The sequence below is a fragment of the Suricata suricatta genome, chromosome 5, assembly GCF_006229205.1.
Source record: "Suricata suricatta isolate VVHF042 chromosome 5, meerkat_22Aug2017_6uvM2_HiC, whole genome shotgun sequence".
NCBI classification, from domain to species: Eukaryota; Metazoa; Chordata; class Mammalia; order Carnivora; family Herpestidae; genus Suricata; species Suricata suricatta.
The window spans coordinates 133,944,843-133,968,980 of record NC_043704.1 but is presented as its reverse complement, the minus strand read 5'-3'; the positions used below and the strand labels follow the sequence as shown (position 1 = coordinate 133,968,980).

The 24,138-nt window shown below is 41.3% G+C and overlaps 1 pseudogene; it reads left to right on the top strand.

Moving 5' to 3' along the window:
* The first annotated feature begins 443 nt into the window (after nucleotides 1-443).
* Nucleotides 444-19,639, top strand: LOC115291276 (annotated as a pseudogene).
* The last annotated feature ends 4,499 nt before the right edge of the window (nucleotides 19,640-24,138 follow it).

Below are 24,138 nucleotides of genomic sequence, written 5' to 3'. Positions count from 1 at the left end.
GTCATTCAACAAACATATGTGGAACTCTTCCCATGTCTAGGCTCTATTCTAGTACAGTAGACACAGCAGAGAACAAAACAAAACAGGTTCCAATTCTCGTGGTGTCCATGTGCCAGCAGGAAAGAGAAACAATAAACAAGCAACAAATAAATCTGACAAGGGCTATTTTCATAATACTCAAGAGGATCCTTGGAGGATTTCACCTGAAAGCCCATTTGAGAAGGATACAGTCAACCATATTGGTCACACTCTTTCCTTTGAATGGTGATATCTTGAGTGGATGCAGGTATGGGAGTGTGAGTACATGTGAGTGTGTATTTAATTGTTACAATAGACTCATTAGTTTGCTATCAATTGCAACATCATCATACTATCTCATACAAAACCTACTGCAGCTTTTCTGATTCGCAATACAGGAGGCACTGGGAGAGACACAGGGCGAGATGCCAGGTAAGTGGGATAGATCTCTGTCTTCCCCATACTTACGATCTAATGGTGGAAACAGGCAAGTACATATGTAATGAAAGTAGAAGGGAAAACATGTCAGTCCTAAAAGAGAGATGAAGTCCAACTGTTACAAAAGCATCGAGGCCCAGAGGGGTCAAATGACTTGACCAAAGGCACACAGCTCCTCAGTGAAAGTACTTTTCCCACAACCCCAGAAAATGTCAAAGCAACACAGAATGGGCATCTTTCAACAGCCCCAAAATAGGATCGTTCTCTCCTACCGGCTTCCTCCCTGACTATAGATCCAGGTTTAACAGAGTCAGTAACTGCAAATTCAAAGTTAATAGGACTGGATTCTGCTGGGAAATTTGAGAAATCCTTCACTTCTGCTCCTATTTCTCCCTCTGTATAACGAGGCAGACAGAAGTCAATCCTCCATCCTGCGGGGAGGAAAAAGGAAGAAAACTAACAGTTTCTGAGCTCGTGTTTTACCCGAGGACCTGCGTTAGACCCCATATCATATGTGCCATTTAATCCTCAACGACATCTCGGCGTGGCAGAAATTACCCCCATTTTGTAGATAAGGACATGAGTTAAAAGAGGTTAAGACCCTGGCCCAAGGTCACAGAGCTGTGCGAAAGCCAGGATTCAAGAACAATCTGTCTCTGCTCCTAACCTCTGTGCTAAGCAGCCACCCACTGGAATAATGTGAGCTCCTTATTAAAAAGGTACTCTGTGGGTCCAAAACATTAGAAGCAATATCAGCCATGTGAAAAACCCTGCTATAATTGTGAATAAAAAGCCTTCATTGGAATTTTAATTTTAGGACTCAAACACTAAGATAATATGTTTTATAAATATACAATTTAATATAATTTCCCTTCAAGTAAATTGTATTTTTAAGAGGTTTCCTGTAATTAAATCCATGAGAAGAACACAGGCAGAATTATTGAACCTCTGAGGTGGAGCAAGAGTATGGAGAATTGTTCTACCTGAAGAGAAGCCAGTGTGTTAAAGTCACACACACCAAAGATCCCGGGCACAGGCCAGCTTCCCTCCCTCCTCTCCACCTCTGCCCCACTCCTGCTGTCCATTACCAAGGCTAATTCACCCTACTCTTCTCACTTCCTTTTACAACCTAGCTATCCCTATATATATATATATATATTTTTTTTTTCTTCTACACTTCTGCTTCAGGACCTAGAATAGCAGAGGATAAAGAGCACCGGAAGGCTGACGTGACCTGAATCAACATAAGTAATTACAAGCTGTCTAACTATGAGCCAGTGATTTCAACCCTCTGAGCCTCGGTCTCCTCAGCTGAAGGGAAGGAACGTGATCTCTCCCTCTCTGTTGTTGGATGATGGGGACAAGGAGTGGGACACTTCTGTAGGATCTGCAGCCGAGGAAAGGTTCTCCCCTCTCAAAACCAACATTCCCAAGTAAGAAACTGGGCAGGTCGTGCCCCCTTCCTGTTGCCTGTCCTGCTCATCCTCAGCCTTCTGTAGAGGGGAAAGGAGGTGGCAAGGTTTTGTGGGAGGACCACTTGTCTGTTGCTCTTAAAATTGTCAGCGGCAGCTCTGGAGAATTATCTACCTGAGACAACTTCAGCTGGTTTAATACGGTTAGTGGGCTCTGGGCACAGAAGCCAACTGTGCCCGACTCCGACACCTGGAAGCTGTGTGGCCTTGGACTAAGTGGCTTACTCTGTTTGGATGTCAATCTGTAACTTGGAAGTAAAACCACTGCTGGCCTGGCTTCCCTCACAGGGAAGGTGTGATCCCTGACGGCATCAGGGATATGAAGGCACAGACGACACATCAGTTATAATTTTAGGGGCCCAGCACGCTTCCACTGCATGATTCTGCTACTTACTCATCAGTTAAACTTTAAAATGATTGGAACTGCTGGAAAAAAAAAAAAAAAAAAAGAACTCAGGATCTGGTCCCAATCCTGGAAAGCAAAATACTTGTGCCCCTGAAGGCAAAAAGTAAGTCAGAATTCAATTTCTTAATAAAACAGATGACTTCTAACCCTTTCCTCACATCTATGTTAGTACCAGTTCTCCAAAGACAGTTTGAAACTCATTTCATAATTCATACCCTCTACTTTTCTTTTATAGGACTCTGATCAATGCAGTTAATGTAATTTCAAAATGTACACAACAAATAAAAATTACACTCCAATCATCCCGAACTATACACAAGAACCTTAAAGTCAGAGTGTCTTATTCATCTTTCATCCCCAGTAGTGAGCACAGTACAATACAGAAGCTCATTAACTGCTGACTGACTACATGGAAATCCATGTATAAGTGTATGTGGGCATGTGTGTAGAGTGGGTGTAAGTGTGACACACTACCAAACATACATTCTGAGCAATTTTTCAGAATAATTAGACATTTGACATCTATCCAAAACTGAACCTTCATTTCTCATAGAACTTGTGTGAGCATTTGTTACAAACATATTACAAAATATATTTTATCAGAATCAAGAATTTTCATTAGTTCTATATGATACACTTAAAGGGAAAGGGACATTCATCATATCGCTTACTCCAGCATGCTTCGGGCTTCTCGTGCCTGAATTTCACTCCCTAAAAACTGTACCCAAATACACAGACCTTGGCAGAGGAACTAATAGCACTGTAGCCACTGTCTGTGGAGTATTATGACAATAGCAACTCTCCAGCAGATCAGCTTAGAACTCACCAAGTACAAGGACTTCACGCTGAAAATTTTAATACTCTCGTGAAGATGAAATGAATAATGTCCATGCCAGGCCCGAAAGACACACGGCACCCAACTTTTATAATGCTTAAACCTACATTTGTTCCATAGAATGACTGTTGCCTCCTATGCTGTGTATGAATAGCGATGTGGCCCTCACCGTGCCTGTCTGGAGTGCAAAAGCCCTTTGTCTAAAAAAATTATTCTTATGTTTTTTTGTTTATTTTTGAGAGACAGAGAGAGAGAGCGTGAGCAGAGGAGGGTCAGAGAGAAAAGGAGATACAGAATCCAAAGACAGGCTCCAGGCTCTGAGCTAGCTGGCAGCACAGAGCCTGATGCAGGGTTTGAACCCACGAACCGTGAGATTATGACCGGAGCCGAAGTCAGAAGCTTACTGGACTGAGCCACCCAGGTGCCCCAAAAGCCCTCTGTCTACAGAGTGGAGCATGCTAGTGATACAGATCTGGCTACCTTTGCACTGGCAAATGCGCCTGGCAAGTTTGTTTCTGTTTTGTTTTTGTTTTTGTTTTTTCCCCAGAATGGTGCCTGTTCCAGCACAATTAGCTACTACACCCCCAGGTTTAAAGGAGGTGCCCAGCTTTATCCAAAGTTTTGCACACTTACATGAGCCCTCTGGTGCTGAGTGGGAGCGGGAGCCATTCCATGGCACTCACAGTTCAACCCCCTTGAAGTCTGGCAACATACCTAGCCTGAAAACTCCCCACCCACGAAGGATGGAACCATGAGCTAAAAAAAAAACCAACTCCCCCCCCTGCTTAATTTTTAACTCTACTTTTTTACTCATTTTATTTCTTTTGAATAAGTTTTTTTTTTTGAAAGACATTAAGAGAACCAGCAGGGAAGGTGCAGAGAGAGAGAGGGAGGGAGAAATAATCCCAAGCAGGCTCCACGCAGTCAGCACAGAGCCCAGTGCGGGGCTCAGACCCACAGACTGTGAGGTCATGACTTGAGCCGAAATCAAGCGTTAAACACTTAACTGCCTGATCCACCCGGGCGCCCCTACTTTTATTTTTAACTCATCAATGCACTGATAAAATTGTGTTATATTCAATTCAGTCTCCAAGTTTCTGCTTCCTTCTCTCCTTCTCTACCAAAATAGTAAATTGAATAGCTCATTGTGTCATGGAAGATAACAGCTCCCACTCTCACTTATGAAGTGTAACGTGTGAGTAGAATGTCCTGTTTCTAAGGGAATGTGGGCAGGCAAGAATCAAGATAACACTTAATCTATAGTCCCTGAGTAGGTAGCACAATGCTTTTAGGCAACACTCAGTTTGCAAAGAAAACATAGCTACTTTGTGTTTTTGTAATTGATTAAATCTTCCTGAGGTCATTGTTTGATGGTAATGATGGAGGTGTAAGGATGGGGTTTGGGGACAGTGCCCTTTAACCCTACAGAAACCATTAATTAGAAATACTTTATGTAAATTTGTGATTGAGTTTTCCTTCATAAGAACTTTTACCAATAATTACTTTTCTATTAAGATATTAAGATTCTATCTCTGCAAATCTAACTTCCTTTTCTTACTCTTTTAAAGTCTTCATTTATTTCATTTCATGAAAATTGCTTCTTGCTGATGGATATAGACCATGAAAGTATTATAGTGATTGTAATTGCAGTGCTTTATCTTCACCTTACTACAGAAAGGCTACTACTAAAACAAACAAAAAATAAGCTATTCACATTTGTCTAGATTTGAGGGGAGAAAAAAAAGACACAAAATAAAATAAAACACATGAAACTCGTTTTCAAAACAGTGGCCATCAGGCAACAAAATACAACTATCCCTGAAAGATGGGAAACAGGTGAAGTGTGACCTATACCCCAGCTTACTGCCTGTAGGAATTTTCCAGGTCATGGAACAGGATGGGAGACCCCAAGGAGAACACATTGGTCTTCCTGAGTTGAAGAAATTAAGCTGTGTGTCCAAGGAGACTGAGGTGGCTAGAGTTGTAGGACAGAACATCAGAGAAGAAAACATTATGCAGAGAGAGCTATGGAGACCTCCAGGCTTCAGTGGAGTGGAGTACTGATCAGCATACATGTGTGAGAAAACTAGCCAAAGATAGGAAGAGAATTGCCCAAAGGGACTAAAAGTAAACGTGCCTGGTACTCAGTGCTAAGAACAGTGTCTGATCCCTCCCATCCAGCTCCTTCAGCCAGACTGGGAAACCTCATAACTGACTGGGGATTCTGTAGAATATTCAGAAGGGTTTGTCTCCCTAGTGGGGAAAATTACTAACAAACCTTAAAAGACCTGATAAAGTCAATCTGCTTAAAAGTAACTAAACCATGTTCCAGAACAAAACTCAAGAATATTTATAGAAATAGAAAATTAGGGGTGCCCGGGTGGCTCAGTCAGTTAAGCATCCCACTCTCGATTTCGGCTCAGGTCATGATCTCATGGTTGGTGAGATTGAACCCCAAGCTGGGCTCTGTGCTGATAGCAGGGAGCCAACTTGAGATTCTCTCTCCCCCTCCCTCTCTTTGCCTCCCCTGTTCATACATTCTCTCTCTCTCAAAATAAATAAATAAATAAATAAAATATCTGGCACTCAACAAGGTAAAATTCAGTGTCTAGTATACAATCAGAACTTACTAGATATGCAAAAATCAGACAAATATGACACCTAGTAAAAAGGAAAGTCAATACAAAATGACTCAGAATGGCACAGATGATAGAATTAGTAGGCAAGGACACTAAAACAGTTATTATAACAGTATGCCACATATTCAGGGAGCTAGAATATGTGGTAGAAGAGACTTCAAAGATGAAAAATGATTCAAATAAAAATTCTAATGATGAAACTGTAATGTGAGAGATGAGAAATCCCATCTAGTTTAAGATGGGATTAATGGAAGATTGCACATTAGAGGGGAAAAAATTAGTAAAATTGAAGACACAGCAATAGAAACTATCAATAATAATAATAATAATAATAAAGAATGAATAAATAAAAAAAGAAAAAACAGAGCATCTGTGAGCTGTAGGAAACCTTTAAGAGGCCTAATATGTGTAACTGGAGTTCTTCAAGGAGTAGAAGGGGTGGAGACAGAAAAAATATTTGGCTCCAATTTTTCCAAATTCAATGAATGTGATAAAACCACAAATTCAAGCTCAAAAACCTCTAAGCACAAGTAATATGAAGAAACCAACACCAAACACATTGTAATCAAATGACTGGAAAATTGTCCCCTAAGGAAACTACTTTCCTACAACCCATTTTGCTGACCTGCAGGTGGAAAGGTGTCCTTCTCAGTCCTCATCATCACTCCTGGACCATTGTTTCTCACACTTCCCTTAAAATAGTCTCACCTTTGAATTACATCATCATAAAAGTTACCATCTACCCTTCATTAGTTGTCACCTACTGCCCATGGGTTACTCCTGGTCATTAATATTTTCAGCTCTTGATTCACTATCCCTTTCCCCAAGATAGCTATTGTACCATTTCTTGCCAATGTCAGTATATAAATAAATGACCCAACACTCTGCCTAGTTCCCTGACCACTTCTGTATCATAAAGTATTCCTCCCACTACTCAGTGGTCCTGCCTAGAAGAACCCATCATTACAATAATTCACCCCTTCCATATCTCTAGTTTGTGCATCCCATTTCTGGCCTTGCTTCATATATCACCAAGAAAACTGAAGAAATCAGAATAGATGTCCCACGGACGTTCCCCAAATACACCTACCGACCTACCTAATAGCATCAGAGCCATCTACTCTTCATTCACTAAAATAAGTGAGCCATTTCTGTATATCCAAATCCATCTCCTTCTTTTCTTCAGGGACTTACTCCAGTGGTTCTCCCCTCTCTTTCCTGTACCATTGATCACTCCCTTCAACCTGTAAATATGCAATCATTGCACCTATTTGAAGAAACAAACAATAACATCCCTCTCACACACACATATATACCTTTGTCTTAAAAAATAACCAATTTCTATAATAAATAATTTCTTATCTCATAATTAGTAATTAAAGGGAAAGAATTAAGCTTTTAGGAGAAAGTATAGTTCATTCTCAGTTGATGAAAAAAGCTCTTCAAAAAAAAAGCCAGCTAAAAATGTAGGGAAAAACAATAAATTTGAAAATCATCATCTAAAATCCTCCAATTAAATAACTGATTTAGGCACTAGATGAAATAGAAAAACAAAATGTCCACACAGTGCCAAAATATCACTATACAGATTGTTTGCTAATTATAAAAGGGAAATTGTGCTTTTATAAATAGAAATAGCTATTGGACACGACCCTAATCAAATGATTCAGAAAAACAGAAATGCAGAATCACTAGACAACCTGACATTAGCGCCTCCTAATGAAATGCAATATACAGTGCACAACATCACCCATGAACGATTGCTGACGAAAGTCTAATGGAGCCTTTTTACTTGTGTGCAGGGAAATTTTATATACTTGACAGTTAATGTTGTGTACTCCATACTGCATTTCATTAGGAGCTATATCTATATATTCTTAAAATTAACAAAAAAACTTTTAGAACCCAAATTCCAGTTTGTTCACTGATCTTTTTTGTAGCAAAACTTGAAGCATCATATATGAATTGCCAGCATCAATTCTAATCCTCTCTTGAACTATTTATAGTCAGACTTTCACACCCCAATATGCCACCAAAATTATTCTTTTCATGGTCACCAATGTCCTCCATGTTGCTAAAACCATTAATCAATTCTCAGTCCACAGCACACTTGACACAGCACTGATGACTGACCACACCTTCTCCTTGATGTCCTTTCCTCTCTTGGGCTCAAACATCATAGTTATATTCCCCTCTCACTGGTATGTCATTACTGGTCTCTTTTTCAGACTTCTTATCTCTTCTGGACCTGTTATCTGGAATGCTTCAAGCCTCAGACTTTGGATCTCTTCTTATTGTATGCACACACTTCCTTGATGTTATCATTCTGTCTCCTGGCTTTTACTACCTTCTCTACAGGAGATGTCTCTGACATGACCTCTCTCTCCTAAAGTCAAGAATCATCTCTGTCAATCATAAACTCCAATAATACTGTCTACTTAGTGTTATCCCTTTATGTGTCTACATTGTCCACAGCTGAACTCTTCATCTTCCTTCTCAAAATCTGTGTATTAGAAGGTGAAGGAGGGGTCAGTAATGTATCCTACAGACTGAGAAGGCACTTGGAGACCAAAACATGAAGCAAGCCACTCCATAACATTTACACACAGCTTTATTCAGGGTAACTTCCTGAAGGGGGATTGGCCAAAGAATCTTGGGACAATTCAGCTATTCTCTGCCAAGTCCAGACCTTAATCTCCAACTTTTAGGGAGAGGGGCATGATGTTGAGATGAAGGGTACTTATCTAACATGAGGCCTTCTGGACACCAATCACCTCTACTAGTTACCTAAATGGGGCCTTTGGTGAGTCACCTTAGGGAAGATCAGAACAAGCAGCCCCACATTCTGCTCAGGTCACCCCCTGACCTCCACAGGGCCTGGCACATGTCGTTCCAGGGGAAGTCACTGCACCGGCATGAACAAGACAGAGAGCCAGAGATGGAGTCAGTGTTGTCTGCGCTCCTACATCCGGGTCATCTATACATTTTCCCATCTTAACTGAGGGGATTCCATCCCTTTCGTTGTTCCAGCCCCAAAGCTCCGCTTCACCTGCACTCCTCTTTCTTTCACCCTATATCTGATCAATCCTGTTGGCTCTACTTTGAGAATATATCCAAAATCCAACTACTTCTCACTTTTGTCCAAGCAATCGCAGCCTCTCAGTCACTGCAAGGAGTCGGTCAGGAAATGGCTCCCTGCCTCCACTCTTGCCCAGACCTGCTCTATTACTCTCATCAGATATTTTAAAAGGATCACTGACGCACATTTGGGTGGCTCAGTTGGTTAAGCGTCCAACTTCAGCTCAGGTCATATTCTCACCGTTTGTGAGTTTGAGCCCTGTGTTGGACTCTGCTAACAACTTGGAGCCTGGAGCTTGCTTTGGATTTTGTGTCTCCATTTCTCTCTGCCCTGCCCCTACTCATGCTCGCTCTCTCTCGCTCTCGCTCTCTCTCTCTCTCTCTCTCTCTCTCTCTTTCTCTCTCTCTCAAAAATAAACATTAAAAAATTTTAATAAAAAAAATTAATGGATCACTCAATAGCCAAGTCTGGTCAGAACAGAAATTCGTATCTGTCCTACGAGACTCAACTAGATCTGATTCTTGCAGCTTAACTCTTTGACCTCAATTCCTAATATTCCTAATATTTCCACCTATATCACTCTGTTCAGCACACAGGCCCTATTACTGTTCCTGGTGTATTCCAGAGAATAAGATAAAACAATGCCACCAATGACTCACAGGTCTTTATGTCTATAGCTTCCTTCCGTCCTATCCACAAATACCAGCTCTTCGTCACCATACTCTAATAGAATGCTTCTTCCTTGAAATGCACCGTGGGTTGGTTGGGAGAATTTTAATGTTAAAGGACTCACCATCATGCATTCATTCTACAAGCCCGCACAGGTCACTGTAGCTCACATCCTTAGTGGGTACGGATAGATGAGACACGATCCTTCCCGTCAAGTCAAGTGGAGAGAAAGAAACACAAAACACCATTATAACCCAAAGTGGTGGAGATGGAGAAATTTCAAGGTATTATAAGAACACAGAGGAAGAGTACTTTAATTTGGCTAAGGAGGATCAGGTATGACTTTCCAAAGGCGATTATATCTGAGGAGTTTAAATCTTTTCACCATTGAAACAGAGTGACCTTAGACAAGCTGCAGAAAATCCCTGACATCAGTTTGCCCATCTGTAAATCTGGGATGTTAAAACTCACCGCACATGTTTGAGTGTCAATAAAAATGATCTATGCTTGTTAAAGTGTCAGGGGAGTGTCACCTACAGTAATTGTGCTTCTCTGGCCTCTTGCCCCCCACTATCCACACCGAAATGAGTGCTTTAGAAAGTGTAGTCGTGTCTGTTCATACAGCTTCAAGCATCTGAAGAAATGAACTTATTAGCTCAGTACCCAAAATTCAATACCTTGAAAAGCTTAAGTGCTTCTTATTTTTGTTCTAGCCTTATGCATCTTTTTGATATTTTGTTGAGGGCAATGCTATCACATTCATCTATACAACCCTGGTCAATATGCAGTGATTTGTGTTCTAATATCCATGAAACAATGGCTGGATTCAAAAGCAATCCTCTGTTTTGGGGTCTATTGTATGCCGCAAATGAACAGCTAATAGAGCCATAGTTACTGAAGGCTGCATCAGCACGGACGCTAATGCAACAGCCTGACAGACCGTAAGGGAACTTGGGAGAAACATAATTCACACAAAATTCTCTTAGCAATTAATTTTCCCCCTAACATTTTTTCTGGAGCCCAGTGTGTAGGTTGATAAACTGGGTAATACTGGGAGAGAGAAGGGAACTCATTGAGGAGATTCCTGCACTTTATCATCAAGCACAGCCCTCACCTCTGGTTTCCCCCCATAAAGCGCCAGGTATTTTCTGCTGCTTGTTAAGATAATTAGTAGGGAAAAATCTCTTAGAAAAAAACATCACTATGAATCGGGTGTTGCAGTGGTTTTAAAAAATGATCACAGGAACACCTGGGTGGCTCAGTTGGCTAAGGATCAGACTTCAGCTCAGGTCATGAGCTCAGGTTCAGCTCCTTGAACTCTGTGCTGACAGCTTAGAGCCTGGAGATGGCTTCCAATTTGTGTCTCTCTTTCTGCCCCTCCCCCACTCTCACTCTGTCTGTCTCTCTCTCTCTGTCTCTGTTTCTCTCTCTCAAAAATAAACATTAAAAAATTTTTTTTAAATGATCACAAGCTCTTTGATACTGCTCCATCAAGAGGTGAGATCAATATCCCCTCTCTTGAACATGGGCAGACCTGTGACAGCTTTGACAAACAGCAGAGAAGTGACATTCTGTGATTTCTGAGGGCACCTCGCAAAAGGCCATGCAACTCCACCTGGGTCTCAGAACGCTCACGGCCCTGATGCTCCCTCCTGGGACGCTCCCACTCGGAACCCAGCCACCTGGCTCCAGGGAGCGCAGTCCCCGTGCAGAGGCCACGTGGATGTGCGCCGGCCAGCAGCGCAGCTGAGCCCGGCCCTGACGTCATCCCGGCCCATGTGTCAGACACGTGAGTGGGAAGTTTCCAAAAACTGCCAGCCTCCGTCCATTCGAGCCACCACTTAGCCACGTGAGTCTTCCCAGCTGAGGCCCCAGCCCAAATGCAGCAGAGACAAACCCTCTCCATCATATATTTGGAATTTCTGACTCCCCATTGTGATTTGACACTACTATGTTTGGGGATGCTTTGCTACAATAAATCACTGAAAACAGTGGTTCATAAATGCCATACATGGCAACAATTAAAATACCTAGCATTAAGATAACCAGGAGAGATGCGTGTGTGTTTTCATGCTGGAAGCCATACAGAGCTCATCTGAACAGATAAAGAGGTTTCTGGAAATGGAAAGTTGGACTCAAATATAGACAAGTTTTCAACAACTTGCTGGGACAACTCATAGTGGGGTTTTGGGGTTTGCTGTTTCGTTTCATGGGCTTTTTGGAGGGGATAGTTTTATCCTCTGTCAAAACCAACAACCAACACAGCTTAGGGTAAGGGGAGGGGACACAATACAGCCCTCACAGTTGGGCGTCAGACTTTGACTCAGGTCATGACCTCTCAGTTCGTGTATTCAAGTCCCTAATCGGACTCTGTGCTGACTGCACGGAGCCTGGAGCCTGCTTCGGACTCTGTGTCTCCCTCCCCCCATCAAAAATAAACATGAAAAAAGGGAAGAGAGGTTGAAACTTAAAAGCCTCACCCCGCTGCTTGTCCAGCTGAGAAAGTGTCATGACCCTAATACCCACTTATATTTTATAATATTAAAAACACATTTTTTCCAGGGCCCATCTGGCTCTGCTTCTGCACAGAAAGGGTTAAACTTCAGTATTTGATCTCCAGGTCACAGGGTGGGGGTGGTAAAGAGAGGCAGATGGGAAAGGGGTGGGGGCTGAAAACAGAGGGACAAACCAACATATCTAAGGCCCTCCAGAACATCCAGAGCCAGATGGGGGATGGCAGGTGTTAGAGCCTGGGAAACCAGTGCAGCACCCCATGTCTGTCTCAGGGTTGTCTCACTCCTGTCCCCAGTGCCTGAGGCTCTGGAGTGACCTGTCCCTTCAGACGCCACTGTGACATGCCAATATCAGGATTCATCCTTGCAACTCACCACCCAGTGTTTAAGGTCCCCTCTAAGAGTGAGCAGCCTGCTCTCCAAATAAGCATGAAGAAAGCTGGAGGTCCTTCCTGGGAGGAAGGCCACTTTTGAGGTCCTCTTTCAGTCCCTGACCAGGCAGTACATGTGGTGCTACTTTGTCTTTGGAACGTCTTGTCCTTGGAAACCTGGTCCATATGCAAGGCCTTGAGCTTGGACGGGACTTGCCTTGCTCTCCTTCAGGCCAGAACTCTGGATGTGCCTGAAGACCTGTCTGTGGGTTTGGGTCTTCCCTGTTTTCAGCCCACTATAGCAGGTGACCTGTTCATTCCCACCATGCCCCTGGCCTTCACTAGGCAGGACGATTTTCCATCAGCCACACGGCAGGTAGGAAACTCTGCTCCATGTCCGGACTCCACACACCTTTTGCACCTGGATCCCCATCTCCCTCAACCCACTTGCTGCCATCAGTGCCCTCCTCACTTCCTGTCCAGCCACTGCCCTATTCCAGGGATGCCCAGCGAAGTTCTCCCATCTGGCCTCTGGCCTGGGGCTGAGGAGCTGCAGGTGGGTGGGACACCGCAAACCCAGAATTTATCTGCATTCACTACCTTACCGGTCAAGTTAGAGAAAGAAAAAGAAGTCATGAGTTTTTATTTTACTGTCTCATCAATCTCATTCCCTGGATATGAGAGAAGCTGGAAAGTAAAACTGCAGGCGATATAGGCTTGTTTCTGTCAACTACATCAACTCAAACGTTAAGAAATTACTCAAAAGAAATACGGGCACCTGGGTGGCTCAGCCAGTTAGGCATCCGACTTTGGTTCAGGTCATGATCTCATGGTTTGTGGATTTGAGCCCTGCGTCAGGCTCTGTCCTGACAGCTCAGAGGGTGGGGCCTGCTCCAGATTCTCTCTCTCTCTCTCTTTCTCTCTCTGCCCCTCCTCTGCTTGCTATCTCTCTCTCAAAAGTAAACATTAAAAAAATAAATAACATCATGGGCTTTTGTCAATGTAGCTTCTCTACAGAAACTGTAAATTCAAAGTTTTGAAATTTCAGATCTTAATACATGTTAGAAGATAATGACTATAAAATATAAAACTAAATATTACTTATAACTGCCAAAATCCTAATCTTTTTTAAAGTACAAAATATCTTTTAACTTTAAGACTTCTCCATAGCCCCAGTTTAACTCAATAATTTTTCTAAAAGATTTTTCATTACTGGGGTGCCTGGGTGGCTCAGTCAGTTAAGCATCCAACTTTGGCTCAGGTCATGATCTCACAGTTCATGGAGCCTGCTTCAGATTCTGTGTCTCCCTCTCTCTTTGACCCTCCCCTGCTCACACTGTCTCTCTCTGTCTCTCAAAAATAAACAACAAAAAAATTAAATTAAAAAAAATTTATTTTTCATTACTAATTAGCTTTCAAAAATGCAGAGGGTATCTCCTTTTGCACCAAAGGTTGTAATTTTCCACAGCTTTGACTTTTGTTTAATATACCGTAAAGAACATATTTCTGCTGAATTTTAAAATGCTACCATTCTGGGAGGTAAAGAACTAAGTGCTAAGTGAAATGTGAAACCATAGTCTTCCCTAGAAATGTATTTCTTCAAGAAAAAAATCAAAATGTGCCAAATATAGCTCTACAATGAAAGGAAGGACATTCTTACTGATGTCTACTCTAGGAATAACCTCCTGGGGGAGAATTTTGAAAGGATCTGAGCATTTTAAATGTCCTGAGCTAAATTAGTTAATTAAAAATGTGGGTGAGCAAAGTCCACTGAGGTTAAAGAGAGAAGAATAGTCAGCAATCATTTATCACACTGCCCTGTTCAAGGATTTCAAGATACCTGATTAACAGTGGCAATTCTCATTTAGATTCCTTATCTGATGGAGCAGAGTTGTTATTGATCTAACAGTTGACCTCACTGCAGGCTTAGGGTGTGACAATAATAATCTCTCCATACAGTGTGCCTGCAGTCACTGGCGGGTGAGTAATGACTAGATGAAACACATGATTAAATAGCTAATTCCAAAAAACTCTCATTCCATTTCTACTGATGTCTCAGCCTTTCCACATGTTTCATATCTTACCTTCCTGTCCTTCCTTCTTGACTTCTCCTTCTCCTCATTATAAAAGGATTTATTAAAGTTTTAAAAGAAAGTTTTAGTAGAGTTAAAATTGGTAGGCAGGATGTGTTTCCTGTACCCTCTTCGATTCAGTGACTGGGGGCATGCAAACTTAACTGACAAAAGACCCATCAACTGGAGAAAAAGAATACAAATATATTAATATTTTGCATGCATAGGAGTTCACAGTAAAGAAGTGAAACTCAAGCAGTTGGACTGTGGGATTTATATACCATTTTAACAAAGAAAAGGGAGTTAGGCTTTGAGGAATAATAAATTGTATGAAAGTCACTAAGAAATGTATGAGGGAAAGTAGTGGAATAGGAGGGTTATCTTAGTAAGGTTCGTTTGTGCAGACTCATCTCAGTTGACTGCAGTAAAAGAATTGTTCTCCCTAGCTCAGAGGAGGGAGACACCCTCACAAAGAGAAATCTATGCCTGCTTTTAGCAGATCAGGGGAAGGCAAAAAAACAAAAACAAAAACAAAACAAACAAACAAAAAACCCCCTTCCTGATGTGTGGATTCTCAATTGCCTTCATAATCTTTATGCCAAAGTGGCACATTTGGGGGAGACATTCTGGACATTTTCAAAATTCTTACTTTTATTTCAACATATCTTCATAATAGCGACTAAGAATGTCTCCTACATCCACTATGTAAAATGGTACTTTTATACAAGGGGGCAAAACGTGACCAAATACTAGATTTAGAATACTATAATTCTCATAAAGAATGAAATAGAGACATAAAATCAGTGTTTCCAGAATTTTTTCTACTAAAAATGCATGAAATGTCCGGAAGCAATGTCTTGAGCTGCATCAACACAACACTAAAACATCTGGAGGAAAAGTGGAAAATACAAGCAATTATCCAGATACCTCGTCTACACAAAATTCAGCCATCCAGATGTTTGCTTCCCCCCGCATCAAACACATGATTGACAGAATTCCTCTCATTTCTACTTGTGTATGTGAATATCCTTCATCTACTTTTATTTTAACAATGGACCACATCCTCTGTAGTTGGATTGTTTTCTCACTGTTTCCTCTACCCAACTCCTTTTCTTCTTTCAATGTGTATATATATATATATATATACATACTTTTTTCAATGTATATATATATATATATATATATGTATATATATATATATATATATACTTTTGAAAGCACACATGAAAGTAAAAAAACAGTAAATTGCCTAGATCTTCTTATTTTAGAGTAAAGTAACTATGGAACAATGGCCGGGTGGTTCAAATTTTCTTTGCAGCATCTAGCACACCAGGTGCAGTCAATAAACATTAAGCCATCAAATAAATCAGAATTCCAAAATGTGGTCTGCATTGAAGAATACATTACAGTCAGCTGCTTTTGCAGCAGGGTGAATTTCAGAAAAAGACCCAATTGATTGGTTTTTCTCAAACGTTAATGCGCATACAAATCTCCTGGAAATTTTGTTAAAATGCATATTATGATTCAGTAGGTCTGGGGTGGGGTCTAAGACATTGCATTTCTATCAAATTCCCAAGTGAGGTCACACGAAAGTTATGGGTCCTTAGCTGAGTAGCTAGCAGACTGATGAGTAGCAAGGAGAAAAGACCAAATCTGCCCCTTCACCCTTTCTAAAGAATAGCTTTTCTAAACAATACTCCAAATAGATTTAATTATCAAAGGAATTTTAAAAGATAAAATCACTTTTTTGAGCCTAAACATGTTTGAATAAATATAAACCATCCAGACATTTTTAAAAAAGCCTTTCAAAATAGAATCTGTAATCTAACGTTTAAAGGGCTGCTTATCTAGAAAAAAAATGGTTTGCAAACAGCTAAGATGAGAGTTAACAAGAGAAAAGAGCAAACAAAACAAAAACAAAATAAAACCGGTTTAAAGCTAGATGTTTAAACACAACCCAGTAGTTACCTTAGTGTAGGTCTTGAAACAAAAAAGTCAGTCTTTTGGTACTACTTGAAACAACAATAATAAAATTATAATTAAGTTACATCTTCAAGAATAGAATCCGAAACATTATGAAGGCATGTATGATTTCAATAGGTTAACAGATTGGATTGTCTGTTTTGAGAAAATCTTTGTGATTCAGAATTAGAGAAAGTGCTTTCTTGAAGTGTTTCCTTTACCAGTCTGCCTAAATAATCAAATAGTATTTGAAAGAGAAAAGAAAAGTCATTAATGCAATCAACATTTAACTCACTTTGGAAACATTACTAAGCGGTCTCCTGGGTTGTGGTCTGATCTGACATGATTCTAGCGTGGATTGTGTAGTCTAATTGGGAGAAAATACACATACACACATAACTAGAATATGAATTCAAAGTGTAATTGCCATGAGAAATAGGCAAATGATGGGTTTCAGCAGAATTGTAGTTGGACAATAACTCCTTCCCAGAATTTCTTGAAATGAAATACCTGCATATGTAAGGACACAGGTCTGAACCAGACTGACTCCATGACAGGCTTCAAGTTTCCCTCTGACCTTGGAGGCCTAAGTGTCGGTTTCTCAGAATCATTAGACAAAAAAGGGTACAGATTGCTCAACCAGGGACCACCCTAGTAACACCCAATCAGAAGCGGCCAGCTAAAATGCTTAACACTCCTAAGGGCGGGCCTAGAGATAGCAGGTACAGATAATCACTTATTGCTTAAGGCTAATTACACCCTACGTGAGGGTCCTGGGTCCACTCTGTAATTGGTTAATACTCTAAATGTCATGATTGGGTCCCGTCAAAAGTAACAAACACTCTAAGCAATGTGTATGGTTAAAGTTACTGCCAGTGATGTTAGGCAATAATGATTGGACCCCTGTACCTGGGTCACAATTTCCTGTAACTCCCCCTTCCCAAACCCATAAAGGCCCTACCCCGCCTTTGTCCGGGGCTCTCAGCACGGATCCACTGTGCTGGTGAAGTCTGTGAGCCCGAGCCCATAATCCTAATAAAGCCCTTTGCTTTTGCATGCGTGACTCAGTCTCCCTGCAGTCTCTGGTTTTGGGGGACGATATTGAAATCTGGGCATAACACATAGAGCACTTAATTTTCTGAAAAGACTCTCCAGATCCAATTATTTAGTGATCATGAGAATTCTCATTTTGCATATCCTCTTCCAATGCAGACTAAAATGGACCCCCATTTGATGAAAATATGCAGACAACACACAAAGAGCACTAACAATTCCCCAATGAACACCCGCACTTCTCAGTCCCAGCTTTCCAAATGTGTCTGCAGCCAGGAGCGTGCTGCTAAATGTTTAACAATCACCTCTGGTCGGGAGGAGAAGCTATGATTTGTAGTGTTTACTGATTTCTGCGGTGTACACACTCTCAGCAGGGCTGACTTCAGGCTACTAAGGTGAGGGCACCGAAACCCTCACACAGTGAGCCACACAAATATCTGCTGACATTTAGTGGTGAAGAAGGACGCAAGCTCCAGAGAAAACTGCTGGGGTGTAAATCCTGGCTCTGCTATGACAACTTTGGTAAATTTTTCAACCTGTCGGGGCTTCACTTTTTCTTTTGTAAAGAGCAAATACTAATAAAATCTGATTCTTGTAAGGAATAAATGAGTTTATATGTGAATAAATTATCATGTGACTGTTTCCTCCTAAGTGCTAACTCTTGTTAACCGTAACAATTCTACCAAAAACTCACCTCCAGGTAACTGTCTAATCACAATCTACTCACAAGAGCCTTCAACAAAGTAGTATTTCCAACATTTTTTTTACAAACACCCCTACCAATCATCTCCTCATAGGCACTGTTGAGACTCTGAATCTTAAAATAAGATGGTCTTCATAGGCATGAATATTCTGAAAGACTTAGTGAATATATTCATCTAGTATTGAATCTAGGAAACCTTCACTTAAATGAGTGTTGGTGAAGATATAGAGAAAACGGAACACTCTGGCACTGCTGGTGGAGATGCAAACTGGTGCAGCCACTCTGGAAAATGGTATGTAGGCTGCTCAAAAAGTTAAAAATAGGACTACCCTATGACCCAATAATCCCACTACTGAGTATTTAGCCCCAAAATACAGAAACAAATTCAGAGGGATACATGTACCTCTATGTTTACAGCAGCATTATTTACAATAGTCAAATAATGGAAGCAGCCCAAATATCAATCAACAGGAAAATGGATAAAGTAGAGGTGGGGTGTGTGTGTGTGTGTGTGTGTGTGTGTGTGTGTATGATGGAATATATATATGTATATAATGTAATTATATACATATATATAATGGAATATTATTCAGCCATAAAAAAGAATGAAGTCTTACCATTTGCAATTACATGGATGGACCTAGAGAATATAAAATGCTAAGTAAATAAACCTACCAGAGACAGACAAATACTATATGATTTCACCCATATGTGTATTTTAAGAAACCAAACAAACAAAGGAAAATGAAGAGAGAGAGACAAACCAAGAAACAGAGCCTTAACTATAGAGAACAAACTAATGGTTATTAGAAGGGAAGTGGGTGGGGGGATAATGGGTGATAAGGATTAAGGAGGCCCTTGTAATGAGCACTGGGTGATGTATGGAAGGGTTGATTAAATCACTATTTGCACACCTGAAACTGACATAACACTGTAGGTTAACTCTACTGGGATTAAGAATAGTAATAATTTGTGCGCTTGTGAGTGGAGCTAAGTGCAGCCGTGTCATTGGCCCTGCTTCAGTGGGGCTTGGAGCTGCTGGAGGTGCCCAAGGCACCCTGGGCCAGGCCAGGCCAAGCCCAGGGGTGCCCCTGTGACACGCACCTGGTAAGCGAAGACAACCCAAGCCCAGAAACACACAAAACTCCGCCAAGTGAAAGGTGCCCAAGTTGGCATTTGCTGAGTTCCAGAAGTGAGAGTGTCAAGATTACCTCGGAGTAAACCTGAAGTTTATGACCAGTGTGAGAAGCACAGTGGCTGAGTCAGTCACTAAGCAGACTGTGGGCCAGAACTGGGGCCGCAAGTCCTGTGACCAGCCCTTGGCCAAGATGAAGAAGAAGGTAGCTGAGGGCATCATGTTCACTGAGGAAGACTTCCAGAAGTTCCAGCAGGAACTCCAGAGCAGCTAGGCTCTGGAGAGGACACAGTGGGAAAGGCACTCAGGTCCAGTCTCCCCCTCTGACTTCCCAGCCTCTGTTGGCCCCAGGACCCTGCCAAGTGGCTGCCCTAGCACAAGGAAACCTTGGGGCTAGAGGGGAAAGGAGGGTGTACCGGAACGGAGCTGGTGGGCTGGGAGCTCTGGGGAGGATGTGCACTCAGACCAGTGTGAACATCTGCAAGTGTGGGAGGAGCCATATGCCTTCCAGAAAACATTTCTGACTGTTTTGTTTGTTTTGGCCCAAGTAGAGCCTCTGGGCTGTTTGCTTTGGAGAGGCCAGTTACAAGGCCCTCGGGGCCACACTCCTAGGACTAGGAGGAGGGCTGCTGGGTGGGCTTCCAAGTTCTAATAAATGTGGACCCAAGAGCAAGAAAATTAATAATATCAATTTTTAAAAAGAAAGAAAGAAACCTTCACTTGACACAATGCTAACAGATTATACCACTCAGGATTTAAACTCTGTTTTATCTTGGCATCTAATTACATGGCATCATAATAAAATGTTAAAACTAGAATGTGACCTTGTGATTCCTTGTGTACAATCTTAATTCCCATGGGTCAGACTATATACTACTTTGGGGCAAAGTTAGGTTCTATCCATCACTATTTCTCCATTGTCTCTTCCAGGGCTTGGCACATAGTAGCTGATAAATATTTACTGAATTAGGATGATTTAATACTCTTTCCCAAAATAAGTCCCATTGTCCTATTCCCAGAAGAAGCAAACTAAGGATTCCAAAGCCAAAATCCTAGAAACTACAATCCTTCTCTTTTGAAGAATTGTAAGAGAAATTAACATATTAAAGATTCTGCAAAGTTTTGCTGTTAAAACACCTGTTTAAAATTATTTAACCTAAATTTTTCTATTCCAGGAACTCCTATTAATGGGGTAATTGTGAGGGTATTACCCACATCTGGACATCTCCGAGAGTGAAATGGGGCACTGTTAATAATGATCCCAGAGAACAGGCACAAACTGGGCCTGTATGAAGTAAATCGGACATCAAGTAGTTCTAGCTGTGAATGGAAATGTGGAAGTCCTCACATCTTCTATTATATGAATCCATAGATCAAAGCTTAGGAAACAATGGCTGACCTAAATCCCTTATTTTACTGATGAGAAACAGCAGGTCACAGAGAAGTTCAGTTACTTCCCATTGGCAAATCCCTCAGAACCCAGTTAAGAGGCAGAGCCGTGAATAAAATCCAGCTTGTTGGAATGCCATTCCCAAAACAGTTTCTGATTTGTTCAATCCTGAAATTAAAACAGTTAATTATTTGGCTATATTTCACAAAGAAGAAAAGAAACTCTGAGATGTACATGCTTCTCTCGGAATATCATTTGGTCATGTAGGAAGGACCAATTTTGTGTAGATGCAAATGTCAATCAGATGTCAGCTAGAGACCCCTCGTCTCTTTGGAGATCTAGGAATAACTGTCTTTAAGCTCTCAACAATTCCATGACCTAACAAAAGACCAAAGCTCTGCTCCAGTTTCTGGAACTTCGCATGGGCCTATTGCTCATGGCCACCTCTGTCCTCTGGGTTCAAGGTTCCTCTGTGACATACTGCATTTACCTACCCGTAAAACGAGGTTCACATGCCCCAAAACAGATTATACCCTGACAAATTCTTAAAAGATTTTGAAAACTTGTATAAGAAGAAAAAGGAAGAAGGAAAGATTTATTTCTTAGACAAGCAAATGAGAATGACAATTAAGCTGTAGCATTGTATGGGGTTTTTTTTTTCAGCCCTGGAGACATAAGCTATAGCACTAAAAAAATATATATTTATTGACTCTCCATGCTATGAATTTTCACTTGCCTTCATATTCTTACCATCTTCTAGTTCTTCACCCTTACTCCTCCTCCCTTCTCTTTCCTTTTTTCTATCCTCGTCTTCTCTACTGGATATTTGACCACAAAATGGTCATAAAAAATTTACTTTCCTTTTGCCCTACCATATCTTGGTATCACCTAATATCCTTAACAGTGATATGATTCAAGTGTGGGAACTGTGTTTGGGGGGGTCCTCTATTCCAATCATTCTTTCAATGGAGATAGAGAATGCTTTCAGTGGACACAAGGTGAAAATAATATTCTGTGTCTCATTAAGCAATTATACAGCTCATAAGAAGGTAACTGCATTTACTCTAAAAGAAATGATGGTAACTTGGACGAGTGTGGAAGGCAGTGAAAACAGGAAAAAATGGACAAATATGAGACCTTTCAGAGTAAGAAGCCACAGGTACTGGTGGTTGATTGAATAGGTGAGGATGAAGAGCAACAATCAAGTATAACCCCTAGTTCTCTGGCCTGTGCAGCTGGAGAGTAGGGGGTCTGCACTGGGCATGGATTCTCTCACTCTCTCTCTTTCTCTCCCTCTCCCTCTGCCCCTGCTCTCACTCATGCACACTCTCTCTCTAAAATGAAAAACTTTTAAAATAAAATAAAATGAAGAAACAGACATGGAGAATTTAAGTGGTCTAGCCAGTGTCACAGAGATAAGTAATGGGGTTAGAATCAAAATAAGACAACCTGTCACATTCTAAAATGAAATATTAGGGAGGCTTAGAAGGGAATCTAAAGATGAGAAGAAAGCATAAGACAGAGTTATGAGGAACACATGATTCCATTATCCTGCTAAGAAATCCTTTAAAATGTAAGAAATCACCTTCCACTGCCTTTGCCAAAGAGGGCTGGCCAGCACCCCCTCCTCCACCCGTTCACAGCACACTGCTCATACCTGACTCAAAGCACCTGCCATGGGGCACCTGGGTGGCTCAGTTGGTTAAGCATCCAACTTCAGCTCAGATCATGATCTCACAGTTCATGAGTTCCAGCCCCACGTTGGACTCTGTGCTGACCGCTCAGAGCCTGGAGCCTGTTTTGAATTCTGTGTCTCCCTCTTTCTTTGCCGTTCTCCGACTCATGCTCTCTCTCTCTCAAAAATACATATTTGGGGAAAAAAAAAACCACCTACCCATGGTGCCGCCATCACACGTTTGCTGGTCTCACACAGATGTCAGCCCTGCCACTGCAGGAACATCACTCATCCCCCGAGGCATCCAGTGCCTTCAACAGCCCTTCTATAAATTTTTAAATAGATTTATAGACAGGAAAAGATTAGGAAAGCAGGAAAGAGAACCAGACAGAAAAGGAAAGGAGAAGGATTAAGGAGGCAGCAGCAAGGGAAAGCTTCTTGCCTGATCTCCTCACGTGAACAGGGAAATACTAGTTGTAGAATAGGATGAGAAGTAAAATGCCCTTCCAGATCATTCTGCCACCTGGTAGCTTTTAGAACTCAGGACAGTCTTCATAGAGGAGATGATGGTGACGATGCAGCCACATCTGAAAGGAAGAAAAGGAGTTTCCCTAGCCATGAGAAAGTGAGGAAAGACAGTGAGCACGTTTGGGAGCCACTCTCTATCTCTGGATAAGTGCAGTAATGAGGCTAAAGAACTCAACAGGGCCTGTGATGAAGAACCTTACAGGCCATTCACAGGAATCGAGGCTTTAGCTTGGATAGTAAAGGATCTCACACTCAAAGCCCATGAGTGTCAAGACAGATTGAGGGGGACCCCAGGTCAGATTGGGAAGCATATGACCTTTCTATAGAAACAGCCTCCTCTCGTTCTGCCTTCTGGTGCCAGGCTGGAATGCAGACCCACTGTGCCCAGATGTTCAGTGCCCCAAGAGGAACCAGAAATCTACATTTTTGTGCAGAATAACCCCAGGTTTAAGTACTGATAACCTCCTCATAGACCAAGGAAGGTCACTGAAGGTTCTTAAGCAGAGAAGTACTGTATCACATTTTCATTTTAGAAAGATTACTTGCACATCCATAAGAAGGATACTAGTAGAAACCAGTACTACTGCAGTTGGACTGGTGAGCCTCAAGAAGCCTAAACCAGTGATGAAGTGGGAAAAAAGAGTTTATAATTATGAAATATTGAGGCAGTAGAAAATTGGGCTTTTCAACTGAATGGAAGTAGTGGATAGCAATGAAAGGGAGAAGCTGAGGACTTTTTCTGCCTGAAGTTGCATGATGCTGAATGGAAAAGCTGAGTCCACTCAGACATGTTAATTGCAATATTCCTATGAAATATCCAAAAGGTAATGAGTAATGCTATTTAAAATAAAATTATGAAAATCATGTAGCAACTTGAAAAAGTGATCATGCATTGCCAAATGAGGAAATGACTACAAATATATATCTATGCCATGATTACAAAAATATCCAATGGCATACAAATTATATCTGCATGTGAAATGCTGAATGTAACTTTGAAAAGTGAAAATAGTTTAATTTGTTGAAATGACAAGATGGTAGCTTTTCTTCCTTTTCATTTATTTTCTTGTGATCTTGTAATAATTGTTTTGCAGTAAAAATAACGAAAAGATGGCCAATAGTTCCCATGGGAATTAAGACAAGCTTGCCACAAAGTAAAGAATTTAGGGAAGGCTTGCTA